The 9,848-nt window shown below is 42.1% G+C and overlaps 1 protein-coding gene and 1 long non-coding RNA gene across 5 annotated transcripts in view; both read right to left on the reverse strand.

Annotated features, from left to right (window-relative positions):
• Positions 1–3,502, reverse strand: part of rfwd3 (ring finger and WD repeat domain 3) — a 12,737-nt gene extending 9,235 nt beyond the window's left edge. The window contains exons 1-3 of one of the 4 annotated variants that reach the window (XM_013914844.1): positions 3,448–3,489; positions 2,873–2,918; positions 2,431–2,745 (exon numbers count right to left, since the gene is read on the reverse strand). The gene's annotated coding sequence lies outside the window, so the exon portion shown is untranslated. Of the gene's footprint in view, positions 1–455; positions 622–2,430; positions 2,746–2,872; positions 3,076–3,447 lie in introns of those variants that run through there. The other 3 variants (XM_013914845.1, XM_013914843.1, XM_013914846.1) reach the window with 3 other exon arrangements.
• Positions 3,503–8,339: 4,837 nt separating this feature from the next.
• Positions 8,340–9,475, reverse strand: LOC102201379 (uncharacterized). The gene is made up of 3 exons (XR_312138.1): positions 9,423–9,475; positions 8,767–8,907; positions 8,340–8,662 (listed from the first exon to the last, which is right to left on the reverse strand). It is a non-coding gene; the product is annotated as an uncharacterized LOC102201379 (long non-coding RNA).
• Between the last annotated feature and the right edge of the window lie 373 nt (positions 9,476–9,848).

The raw sequence follows: 9,848 nt of genomic DNA on the forward strand, positions 1-9,848 counted from the left end.
GGCTTTAAACAATAATCCTTATTTCCCTTCCGCTATAGAAGTTTCCACTGGGTGATCCCTGCAAACTTTATTCTTTATAAAACCCTAAAAAGCCAAATTCCACAACAAAACCTTTCACATGTTTAATCTGACTCATCCCTGCACACTGGACAGTAAACAAGCAAATCTCTAGTGCCTCTCGTGCACCTGACCAGGTTGTCCATTGGAAACAGATCACAGCTCGGTTCTCCTAACCCTCAGGTACGTCCCGCTAGTCAAGAGGTACGGTGGCCCCTAGAGACAAAGCACGTACAAACTCCAAAACACAGCGGAAGTGCTCCAGGACGCTAGGGGCAGTGTTGAGCTTCTCTCTGAGCAAAGCACACTGACTATTAGCTAACGTCAGATTTGACTCCACCATAAACCAAGTGTTCATAGTAATTAAAAACATATCAAACAAACAGTTTGCACATTACCTTTCTTATAAAGCGTGGTTGTTCTATTCTTGCAGGTGTTTTCTGCCGGTATCCAACTCCAAGTGTTTGCAACAAACTTGCACTTTATTTTACAAATCGAGCTCAACACTGTCCCTAGCGTTCTGGAGCACTTCCGTTGTGTTTTGGAGTTTGCACGTGCTTTTTGGAGTTTGTATGTGCTTTGTCTCTGGGGGCCACCTTAAAGAGGCACAAAAAAAGAAGGAAAAAATTAATAAAAAAAAAAAAAAATAAAAAAAAAAAACACAGAGGCTGCCTGCGATAACTTGGAATGAGGAGATCTCAACTACAGAGACTGTCAAGTTTTATCCAAACAAGGAAGGGGGGGGTAACAAATGTCCTGCTTAAAACAAAGAATATAGCCTTCAGCAGGGAGAACGTATGAACAAGTCAAAGGGAAGTGAAAACAAATGCATGCCAATGGAAACTACAGAAAGAATATGGAGTGGAAGCAGCACATCATGAGTGAAGTCTGGAGTGGAGAGGCTACCCAGGAGTAGTGGTGTGAGCCAAACCAAATCTGTGAACCAATTCTGCTCTTTAACAGCTTAAAACCTGTGGCTGCAGCTCCCTCCTTCCCCACACTGAGCCTTCCTCCCATACACCTTCAACCCTCCCCCATTTTTGCCCCTCCTCACAGGCTCACTGTGTTTTCCGAATTTTACAACTCCTCCCCCCATCTGTTACCACACTGCTGACCAGATGCAGAGTCAGATGGGGCCAGTAGGCCTCAGAGCTTGCGCTACCCAGTTATGTGGTCCCATTGCATCTTTAGGACAAGCCCGAATATGGAAAAGGTCCCCATGCAGTGGAAGAGGTCACAGAGGTCACATACCTTGTGGCTTTGCCCAAGACAGACCTGTGGCACTATCAGTACAAATCAGCTCAGGTCCATGATCAGCCCGTTTATGACCCCCTTCAGCCAGTCTCTACCTGCTCAACTATCTCTACACCCACCTGGACAAGCTAACAAGCACAGTTCAAAAAAAAAAAAGTTTGTTTTTTTTAAATAATATTTTTTAACTTCTCCAGTGACTTTAACACCATCTGTCCAACTCTACTAGGCGATAAGCTTAGATGAGGGAGGTGGACACACACAGTGTGTGAGAGACAGTGTGGTCAGCAACTCTGGTCCCTGCAGGGACCAGCGCCTCTCCACCACAGACTTCAGCTACTGCACAGAGACCTGCCACCTTCAGAAATTGTCTGATTATTCTGCAGCAGTGGGATGTAACAGAAAGAGTGATGAGGAAGACTACAAGACTGTGGTGGGAAACTTAGGTGACGCAAAAAGATCTATCTGCATCTTAACCTGGCAAAGACTTAAAGTCGGTTGTGGACATGAGGAGGATTGGAACAACGCGTTAGGTCTGATTTTAAAAGCATCACTAAGCTAAAATGTGGATAACCTACAGTTAAAGCAGTCATTATCAACAAACAGCTGAAAAACCATTCCTGAAAAGTCTCTACCATGTCGTTCCAGCGGATACTCTTCGCTGCGCTCCCCGGGAGACGCAGGCGCCTTCTTCGGTTGAGCCCCGAACTAAAGCCCGAGGTCATAGAGGCCTCGGAGCAAGAAAACCGCCAACAGTCACTGCTATTCAAACTCCACTCAGCTTCACCTTGACTGTTACTTATCGGCACAAGAGCAACATTTTACAATCTGGAGAGAACACCTGTTGTTTTCTGTGATTTCCGTTTTACCTCCAGATAACCACGGAGCTAAAGTTAGCTAGCATTGGAGTGGAGCGATTCAGTAAAAACGCTTTAATGTAAATTTACTCTTATGCTCAGTGCTTAAACATATTGGCATATTACCAAAGGTAATGGTAACCATTGTACGTACACAAAAAAGAAAAGTAAACGTTAGTAGGCTCGTTATTAGCGCTGTTAGCCAGCTTGGCTGTGCTGTGCTCGGGTAGTCGTCGCGGCGCGGTTAGGAGCGAACCCTACCTACCTGTGAGGGTTTAACAGCTGCCGATCCCGGTCTCAACTTCCACAGTAGTTAGCAACATGGCAGAAGCAAGTCGAAGAAGCAAATCTAGAGGGTCCAGCTGCTGTGTTGACGAGTTACTACTTCTTCTCACAGCGGTTAATGCAGTCAGGCAGACCCGCCTTCAGAGCTCGAATCTCCCGGCGCCAGTCCGCTCCGCCCGCTCCAGCCTGCCGCGACGTCACTGCCGAAGATCGTTTGTAAATAAGACGATTATCTTCCGGTCAACAGAGGATCGTCGATGTGTGATTTCAGAGTATCAAATTTTATCCTTCTGACCTGAAATTGTTTTCCAAATTTAAATGAAAATAGAAAATAAAAAAGCAAAAGATAACGAAACGCTGTATTATTATGTGGAAAAATTTTGCATTTAAAAGTAGTAATAGGAAAGTTTCGGCTTCTTCACCTGCACACGTGCGTCAGCGTGTGGAATCAGCGATTCAGTGGTTATACTAATGTAGTAAGAAAAGCAAAATGAAAATATAAAACGAAGATCGTTTCTAACTTATTTATAAAAAATAAAGTATGGATTTGAACATTCCATGTTCAATGTTCAGAATGCTCAAAGTGGATGACTAAAGGCATTTCTCTCAGTCAGTCTCCTGCTGGTGTTCAGGAAAAAAAAGCACCTAATACATAGTTTCACCTCTCATCCCAGAAGCTTCTTCAGTTCTAAGGTCAAATGGTGGAGAGAGACATGGACCCCCTGATGGTCTGTTTACCTAATCACACGAGCCAAGGTGTGAAAATGGGTGTAGGTCACAATCAGCCAAGGTTTTGGGGGAAACCTGCTGTGTGACCTAGATCCACCCGATCATGTGATTTCCTGAGGTCAAAAGGCTCAGAGTGTGAGTGGCACCTGGGAAGGCATCTCAAAACTGGATTGTAGATGGCAGACAGTTGGTGTGGTAAACCACCATCTCTGTCCAAAGATTGTGTTCACAGTGGACATAGATGGCTTCTTTCACTCCTCTTTCATACCATCTGTCTTCTTTGTCCAAATAGGAGTCCCCAATCCCAGTCTACAAGGGCCGGTGTCCCTGCAGGTTTTAGATGTGTCCCACCACAGCTGATTTAAATGGATAAATTACCTTCTCAACATGTCTTGAAGTTCTCCAGAGGCCTGGTAATGAGCTAATCATGTGATTCAGGTGTATTGACCCAGGGTGAGAGCTAAAACCTGCAGGGACATCGGCCCTCATGGACTGGGATTGGGGACCCCTGCTCTACAACGTGGTCTCTGCAGATAACCACACATCTTAAAACATCTTTATCTTATCTTATGTGTGTAATGAAACTGCATTAAAGGACTCCATTCAAAAGCTCTGCTCATCAAGGTCCTTAGTATTCATTGTTTTTGTCTGTTACATCGGTAAGACAAAGAATGTTTTCAACCCCCGTTATGTTAATCAAGCTGAACCTGTTGTTTACTACAAGCCACACCTCAGTGTGGGGGAAACCCTGGTCCCATTTTTCAGCAAGCAGCCCAGGTCTTTTATAAATATATTTATAAAAACATACTATAACTATAAACTTTAACAATACTCTTGAAAGGGTAGGGCAAAATGCAACTCCATAAAATCAGAACATAATGTCTTTGAAACACAGATGACAATAAGATAAACAATCATCTCGCTGTATTACTACAGTATCGGCAGCAGGGGAGTGTGTGAAGGAATATTTTCAAATATCTCGGTGACTCAAAAGCCCCGGGGCAACACAGGGTTTTAATTCTCATTTGTTTTTACATCAACAAGAAAAAGAATGTGAAGTTTTCACCCCTATTCTGTGAATTAGAGGAACCTCCCTGGATCCTTACAGTTTAAACAGATCTTTCAGGATGTAAGTCATGACTCAGAGGTCAAAAAACAAGGAGTGTGTATTTTTCATGTATCTTCCTTAATTTTCATGTCTTTCCGTAAAGGAAATCATGTCACACACCGACAAACTTTTGGTCTTTGCAAACAATAGCCAATGTTAGAGAGTGTTCAAAGAGCCAGGAAAGTCATTTTTAAGTTGATGGTATGTGAAACAGAGTCACATTGTCAAAAAACGGATTAAAAGCATACCACTACTCAGATTTTGAATAAATCCGTGACTTGTTTTGTTTTTGTCTTTTTGGTAGTTATGTTTGGTGCCCGGTGCAGCTTTAATAAAAGTATCCATAAAAACATTTTATTCTGCATATGCATATAAATCATTTTTACCAGCCATGAGTAAAATTCATATTTATGTACAATTCAAAGAATCCATTATTAAATGAAACTACATATTCCTCATACACTCAAGTGATATAAAACCTGATGATGACTAGATAGATCGACATTTCTGAAAAGAAAAGAAAAAAAACATCAGGTTGAGTGCAAGATTCTCTGGAGGAAAAAAAAAAAAGAAGTAATGTCTTCTGTACCAATGTCTGAGAGCCAGCGGATCTCGACTGGGTTGCCAAAACTCTGGACAAATAGCACTTAAAAAAGTCTGCGGTCCCTTGAATCTCCAGCCCCAGGAACCAACTTTTCAGCACCACGACGAGACAGACAGCCTGTTGCACACAGCAATTTTGGAGCTTATCAAACTCACCTCCGTTCTAAATGCAATTATCCAATGCACCACCAAGATATTTGTGTAAGGTGTAAAATGAAACATTCATGCCGTTCTCCACTTGAAAAATATTACTTTTTCATAGCTGACAAAAAGACTGGAATGGGTGTTTTTATACCTGCAGCACAGAAGATTCTGCATTTGGAGGGCTTCACCCCAGAGGAGTGGCAGAAGTCTACCTGTTTGAGTTAAAAGACACTGTCAATGTTGAACAAAGTCTTAGAAATTTGCAAGATAGTGTGACCACTGTGAAAGTGCATAAAGTACATAAAGTTGTAGATGACACATACAGACCGTGGTAGGAAAAGTAGAGTTCTCTAATGCAAGTTCATGCACTAACGGGTACGAGAACGCCTGAGGGGTGACTGGGGTGATACGCTTAAGTATCCTTCTTATTTCAAAGATTGAAACTGGTATCGAGCTAAAAATCTAAAAAGATCTTTATTAAATGCAAAACACTCAGGAGTGAACTAAATAAAAGTTTTAAACATGGCTTAAAATATCATTGCTGCTAAATATTTAGAAAGAGTGAGCATTAATAGACATGCTTACTGTTTGAAGGGACTGCAGGTGTCTTGGGTCAGAAAAACACATTACAAATCTTGTGTGCCTGAAGGCCCGGCTTTGACAAACTGCAGGACTGAGCAGCTCCGAGTACATCAACATCCGCGTGACATGAAAAAAAAACAAATAACTATTGCTTTTTGTCACTAAAAGTAATACTAAGTTACTTTTTTTTAGTAATTCGTCTGCGAGTCCCGTTATCTAACTTATCAAAGGTCAAAATATTTTCTGTATTTAAAAAGGTGCGTTTTTTTAAACTGTCTGTAAATGATGATGAGAACTTTCACCACTAGGTGGGAGCATTTTACCAAAACCTTTAGTGTAGAAGTGCAGCTGAATCAGAAACAGAAAGGGTTTATTTCCAGATGTTTAACAGACTTACAACATTACGAAATTGCTGCGGTACCTTGTGTGAAACATACTATAAGACAAACACTTAAAAAAAAAAGCTAAGCAGATTGATACGTACATGAATGCAGGTGGTGATCAGTGCAAAAATGGAACAGATGCAGAGAACACAGTATAGGGTCATGTGTTTGTGGTGGGAACAGTCTTATGGTTATTGTTCATCAGTCCAACAGCAGAGGGGAAGAAATTGTTCTTATGACGAGAGGTTCTGGTCCGAATGGACTGGACCCTCCTGCCTGAGGGGAGCAGGTCAGACTGTGTCTACGGTGAGAAGGGTCAGCTGTGAAGCTGCACGCCCCAGTGTCCTAGAGGTATACAGGTCCTGCACAGATGGGAGTCTGGAGCCAATCACCTTCTCAGCAGAGCGCACAACATGCTGCAGTCTCTCCATTGTCGTCTGGGCGTTCAACACCAAGTTGTTGTGGCTGCACCAGGACACCAGACGTTATGTCGAATGATGGCATCTACTGCACTCAGCCCGACTGCCATGGTCCTCAAATCTGGGGATTGGGCGATGCGGTCGAGCAGGCTCACCATCCGCTTCATCTCAGCGTTGTACTCCGAGATGAAAATGTCTGCGGGGGTCCATGTTCTGGTCGCGATCTTCTGTCAACTGAAGGCTGTGTGCAGGCAGGAGTGGTGGTAAGGAGGACCCAGTGCACAGACACTCAGAGGCAGAAAGTAAACTCAAACTCAGATTTATTGCTAGATGGCAAACAGAGAACTAGCAAAACTGAGAATACAAATACTAAACTGAAAATAACAATAACCTAGTGATGGGTCTAGCAACACTGACACACCGACGCTTGTATCAAGCTCACAGAGCAAACCTGTATCGGTGCGCGCGTCACTTTAAGAAAAAGTCACGTGATCGATACAGCTGCTGTATCGCTCATTGCCAACTTGCCAAAATGTGTTTAAAAGGTACCGCATCTGCATCTGCCAACGGAATGACTCGCTAACAAAACCCCACAAAATTACTCTCGCAAAGGTAAAAAACAACAACAACAACAACAACAACATATCTCTCCATAAAAAAACGGAGCCCGAAAGAAAAAGAAATGTTTCTGCTGTGTGGGATCATTTTGATCTTTTAACTGCAAATAAGGTAACTGTTTGTCTGTCTTTGTTTCAGTGTAATCTATCAGAACAGGAAAAACAGCAATGGGACCTGCAGTGTAAAATATTTATTTCATTTTATGCAGGTTAAATGTCGCATCTGTTCTGCGGAGCTTCTTACACAAACAAAAGCACCTCCTCAGTGTTTAGGCATTACAGAGCCAAACATGAAAATGAGGAGACAAACACACCGAGAATGAACACAGGTTGTCCTATATAGACATTGAGCAGCATTATCATCATATTTTTTTTTTTTAAATATGTGTTTTATTATTTTGAAATCAAGCATCTAGGAAGACTGTTTTTGACCAGGCAGTCCTGAATTTTATTATAAAGGACAGCCAACCCCTTAGTATTGTGGAGAATGTTGGAGAGGAACATTCCAAGATCAGAGGATCCTTTAACGTACTGGAGGACTAGGAGGACATCTTATCTGAACCTTTTCCACCTGGCTTTACAGTTTTTGTGTACCCCAGCTTTATCTGTGCCCTGTGAGCGTGTTTTTCCAAAGCTAGGGAGATGGTGTCCAAAAAACGCAATAGACTGAAGGCAAAAACATTGGATAAACTTATTTTTCTGAATAGTCAATTTTCTGAAGAGTCAATTACATTTAAGTGGGTAACATTACATTCATAATACTTTCGTTAAAATTTTCGCTTAATGTGATTCACAATATATTTAAAGATGTCTACAATATTTGCAATGTAAAAGATATAAAATGATTCCATGGACAGTGTATACAAATATGACTAGGTCATTGAATCAGTGTCTGTTGTGAGTCTCAAGTAAGTTGCCTGCAATGATATTTAAGGACCAGCAGGTGTCAGTATGGAGCAAAATAGCAACACTGTGTCGACACAGTATCGATACAGTTTGGGGAATGTGCTGAAACACTTCACAAGCCCTCATCTACCCATCACTACAATAACCTGAGCGAGCGGACAGAACACACAGCATGAAACGAGGGTAGATCGCAACCCGGACAAAGAGAAACACAGGGCTTAAATACACAGAGGGAGCAATCAGGGAATGGGAAACAGGAAGGAAACACAGCTGGGGCAAATCAGGCCTAACGAGACAAAGGAAGCAAAACCAGACACATTAACATGAGACACAGACTTTCAAAGTAAAACAGGAAACACAGACTGAACTTACAGACACAGACTCACAAGCAGGCACTGCAACAGAGGGAACAGAGACGTGGGATCAGGGCAGAAACAGCCTGACTGGACACAGAATAGAGGGAATAAATCAAAATCTTCACAAAAAAAAACTAAGATGAGAACACTAATAAAAAGGTACAAAACTGAAATCACTGTGTCAACGACCCAGGTACCCTAAAGGTAGAATATAAATACAATTTAGTGGCCCACAAGTTAAAGTCCAGTTTTATTCAAAGCTGCATTTCCTCCCCTGAGGATGAGCCTGGCCAGCAGAAAGGCAGATAAAGAGTTTCATTGGTCCTCTAACTGTGCCACCACACTGCGCAGTCTATCCACCAGTACTACAGAAGACAAAATATTGTTAGAAATTTAGTGAACTGAACCCCGACAGTCACAGAAAGATAACTGAACATACTGATGGAGTCATTATTATTATTATCATCACCTCCAGCTGAAGGCCTCTGGAAGCTATCGAAGTCTCGGCACTCGTTTATTAGCTGGCCCAGTTCTGCAGGACAGTCATCGGGAAGCGGCTCTTTGCACTTCTCTTCTAACACCTTCCTATAAATTTCTTCATCTGAAAAACCTGGAAAACATGTACAGACAACTTGGTACAGATGCCTGACTGCACAAGTTCTCAGTGATCCAGGTTCATGGTAGTGTTAGGCACTCAAAATGAAGTCGATGGGATTTCTTTTTGGTTTGCGAAGACATTTCACTTCTGTATGCATGTGAGTCATTAAACTTCACATGAACCAAGGTATGAATCAAGGCCTGGGCCACTGCTGTCACATGTGCCAAGGTGTGACAGCTCTGTGAGACATTACCATGCCGTGCCATTATCTATTCAATTCGATTCAATTAAATTTTATTTATATAGCTCCAAATTACCACAGCAATCACCTTCACCTTGTATATTTTTAAGTAAAGCCCTTACAGTAATACAGAGACATTAAGATAGTAGCTCAATCAGCTTTTAGAGCAGAATAAGCGTCTTGGAATACAGTTCAAATGTCTTCCCAAAAGAAAATGAAGTCCACCTGCCTTATTTGAAGTGTTTAATACCAGGATAATACAAGTTGATTTTCAGCAGATACAAACCTTCAAAGGGTTTCTTACGGGTTGCGACTTCCCACAGGACGATTCCAAAGCTGAAAGACAACAATGAAAATAGGAACGTTTTAGAAGGAACGTTTTCTAAAGCATTAGGGCATGATCAGTTCATGCCCTAAAACTCACCCAGGTTATGCAGCAGGATGATGTTGTGGAAACACACCAGCAGGTCCACCTTGTAAATCAGGGATATTATAGTTTTTCTATTTGGTTTCTATTTAGTTCAGTTTAATTTCATTTAGTTTCCAGAGTGAGTTTGCTTGTTTCAGTTTAGTTTCAGTTTAGTTTCTATCATCCATCCATCCTCTTTCGCTTATCCGAGGCTGGGTTGCAGGGGCAGCAGCCTAAGCAGAGAAGCCCAGACCTCCTCCTCCCCAACCGCTTCCACCAGCTTTTCCGGGGGAACACCAAGGT

This window comes from Pundamilia nyererei, unplaced genomic scaffold (assembly GCF_000239375.1).
Source record: "Pundamilia nyererei isolate P.nyererei 1_Seehausen unplaced genomic scaffold, PunNye1.0 scaffold00229, whole genome shotgun sequence".
Lineage (NCBI taxonomy): Eukaryota > Metazoa > Chordata > Actinopteri > Cichliformes > Cichlidae > Pundamilia > Pundamilia nyererei.